General features: G+C 46.0%; 1 pseudogene; it reads left to right on the top strand.

The window, feature by feature from the left end:
* Nucleotides 1-248: 248 nt before the first annotated feature.
* Nucleotides 249-3,226, top strand: LOC115310291 (annotated as a pseudogene).
* Nucleotides 3,227-3,709: the final 483 nt, after the last annotated feature.

The following is a 3,709-nucleotide window of genomic DNA, read 5'->3' on the forward strand; positions in this document are numbered from 1 at the left end:
AGCACCGAAGCGAGCAGCTTGTAACTTGCGTTGAGCAAAGTGATGGGTCGCCACGCCTCTGGGTCGCTGGGGTGTCCTCCCTCCTTGGGCAACAGGATTATCCTGCCCTGCCAGAAGGACTCGGGCAGACGGAGCTCCGAAGAAGGTGCGGAGGACCGCACAGACTTGCCGGAAGGACTCCGGCAGGCGAAGCTCCGTGAACAAGGTGCGGAGGACTGCACGGACATGCTGCCCCAGCACATCCCAGAATGTGCTGGGGCAGCATCTTGGTATATACGAAACGTCTTCATAAAGCTATCCGTCACCAGCGAATTTAGATCGGTTCACCAAGACGGTGGAGTTGGGGAAAAATTGCTCATATCACGGACCAAAATTGGCGACCATACGGGGAGCTTGGCGCGACTCTCCCAGGATCCAGTAACTGTACTTTCGTCTAGAGTAACTGTATAGGCTCTGCTTGCAGAGTCAGAGTATGGCGTTCCTTTTCTTTTCGCCGCCATTTCCGTATTAGCGGATTAGTGGCCACGTGGGAAGAACTGGATCCGACCTTCGTGGGTTGAGCCGGCCTTGCAGAACACTGAGTTTCGGGGGGAACATATTTTCCGCTTTGTGTTCGCAAAATATCGATCCTGGACTCGAATCGAACGAACCGAAAGCTTCCCAAATCATTGAAGATTATGTGTAGCAACTGGGTATAGTACAATCGCGTTTTTTATAACGCAAGAGATATCTTAGAACATCAGTTTCCAAGGTAGGGGAAGCAGACAACACGGACGACGATCGCGTTGCTCGCGCTTTCGCTGAGTGATACGCGATACGCGACCGGTACATCCGGCCGTGTTGGCGAGTCGGCGAGCCGGCGAGCTCTCATCCGAAAGCGAGGAGATGGCGTTTTCGTCAGCCGCTGCGTTGTTTACCGCAATAAATTTGGCATGCGCATAGAAAGGCTGTAGTGTTACGATGTGCACAAATTGCGCGGACAGTGGGAAGAGCTTGTACAGGATTCCGAACAGCGAGAAACGATGGGAGACGCCGCATCGTCTGGCTTTTTCGTGTGGGAAGGAGACCACCAACCCCCAAAAAAGCAAGAATTTGCGAGGTAGGTCTTAATTTCCTTTAAATTTTGGTAGAAAGAATATTTCCTCCCCAAGGACACTCGTGCGAGGCTTTTGGTTTTTAAAGTAACGTACTGGCGCATCCGCGCTTGTGGTGCTCCTCGCTGGGATGCTTGCTCGAGCTTGCGTGCCCACAAAGATATCAATGAAAAGCACTCCAAAACGACTCCGAATCCACCACATACTTAGCCAGCCATCAAAGTGTTGCGACTTGTCCTTTCACTTTAAATGATGAATTCAGGAAGAGCCTGGGTCTTACTGATGTCAGTAGAGAGATGGAGGTGGCCATGGGCTATGAGCGAATATGATGCTCTTTAATTTAAATGAAAAGAATGCGTGCATACTTGCTTGAACTCTTAAGCACAGCGAAACAGCTCAGTGACGCAGAGAGCAATATACCGCTCTGAACCATTCATAACTGCAGGAACTCAAATAAAAGAGAACTGCTGACGGAATTAGTGTGTTATCGCATCTACTGTAGGTGGTCGCGAAATTAATTCACATAATTAGGAGTTGCGCATTGCATTTTAACCGAATTGATGCTGTGAAGGAGCGACTAAAATGGATATGCATCTGTGACTTGTGTTATTTCAGGATTACTTTGAATCGAAGGATTGTGAGACCTACCAAGTCAACAGCAGACGTAAACTGAAACCCAATGCAGTTCCACCTATGCTCCTGAGCCCTGATTGTCATCCTGCCACAGAGGAACAATATGAGTTGCAAATGCAGCGCTAAAGTTGAATTGCCTCCTTTGGGGGGACTGCATGAGTATTCACGACAGAATATTTTTCTCATTTACAGCTGCAGACATTCTTCTCAAGTCGATGTTTATTCAGCCATTCTGTCGAAGTCCGTAGTGCCCGAGCTAGTAAGGTTGAAAACGAGTGCAGTGCTTGAAACAGCAAACTTGCATGGACTGGACATCCACTCTCTTGGAGTCGCGAAGCACTGCTCTCCGCCTCACTAGAATTTTTGATGACGTCAACGAAGCTCTAACAAGCAAAGAGGAATAACCGAAAACAGCTCGTTTGTGCTAACATTGTCATGCCGTGTTTATAATATGTGAATATATGAATGATCATATTTGTTCAGATGACACCATTAAAGCACGTCACGATTCCACATTTCTAAAATCTTCTCTATCTTTTTTTCATAAAAAGTGAGAAAGCAGGTATTCAGGATGTGTCTCTATTTATTCTGCGTTGTCGTATGTCACCCGCAGTAAATGTAAGCTAAGAAACATGACTAACAGGGACACAATCCCATAAAAGTGGTCAGCTCCTTCCAATTTTCGTCACCACCACCTAGGCCGATCATCTGTTTATACAAATGATCTTGCTGATCTCTCATATTAAGTGCCATAACCATACTTTTATTTTTGCCTGGTATTTAGTCCTCTCATAAAATTCATTTATTGTTTATGGGGGCACTGACATCCTACAATTTTTGTTTTGCCAGGTATGGTGTCAGAAGACTACCCAATCAATATTTTGCTACAGCGTCACGCATATTTTTAATAAAGTAAAAAAAAAAAAAGAAAAACGCAAATGCACGAAACCGAAACCGAAACTGGACAGGGGAGGAAGGAGAAATATAAAGGAGGAGAGAGTTGGCGGGAAGTCACGTGAAGGTTGTGTCTAAACCATAGAAAACAGCACGTGACCACAGGAAAGAGAGTGAGCGCGACTCAAGCCGGCCAGTTCTTGATCGGCGGTTTTCGGGAGGAAAGAACACGAGTTTCGATCCGCGAATTGTTTTATGGGAAGTTGGGCTCTTATATATCATGTACAAATAAAAACCTTGGCGAGCATAAATATCCTGTCAGTGTCCCTTTGACAGAATTTTCAGCATTTTACAACGACACAAATGTCCACATGCTAATTCATTGTTTCAGGTATACTACTCACCTTTTTGTTGGCTTACTTTTCTATTCGCTTATGTATTCTCAATTTATTATGTCCCTGTTGCAGATAATGTTGCAGAATCTTGTGATGCACCTCAAGCAGAAAATGCGTCAGAATGTTCTGATGGACGTCAAGCAGAAACTTCTGGGACACATGAAGGAGCTTGAATCGAGAAAAGAAGCTCGTGCTGATGTTGAACCTTGAACAGAAGAAACGCCGATAAACAGAAAAAGAAAGAGGCAAGCTCCTGGAGTCTATAAGTCGTATCTTTGCTCCTGATCAGATTAGAGCGCTGGAGAAAGGAACAATAAAGGTCTGTTCACACGATGCACCTTTTAGGCGCGCAACAGTTTTGCGACACTCAAGTTTCGCGAAATGTGCTCGTTCACACGTACCGTTTCACGTGCAACAACAACGTACACCGATGCACCGTTTTAAGTGAGCTCTGAATCAGATCGCTATTTATCTGGGGACCTGCTTTGCGCATTTTATGCAGTCAATACACTTTAATTTTTTTTCTCGCATACTGCACTACTTGGAGCGATCTCGCGTGTGCGCTAAGCCGATTGAGGCGGCAACCTGTACGTGCAGGACATGTGCCGGCGCCGAGCCCGTACGCAGCCAATTCATTGCCAAAGCTCCTATCAATGCACATGGTATTCATAGAAACGCTACGTGCCCAATCTG

The sequence above is a fragment of the Ixodes scapularis genome, unplaced genomic scaffold (genome assembly GCF_016920785.2).
Source record: "Ixodes scapularis isolate PalLabHiFi unplaced genomic scaffold, ASM1692078v2 PGA_scaffold9__187_contigs__length_104089568, whole genome shotgun sequence".
Lineage (NCBI taxonomy): Eukaryota > Metazoa > Arthropoda > Arachnida > Ixodida > Ixodidae > Ixodes > Ixodes scapularis.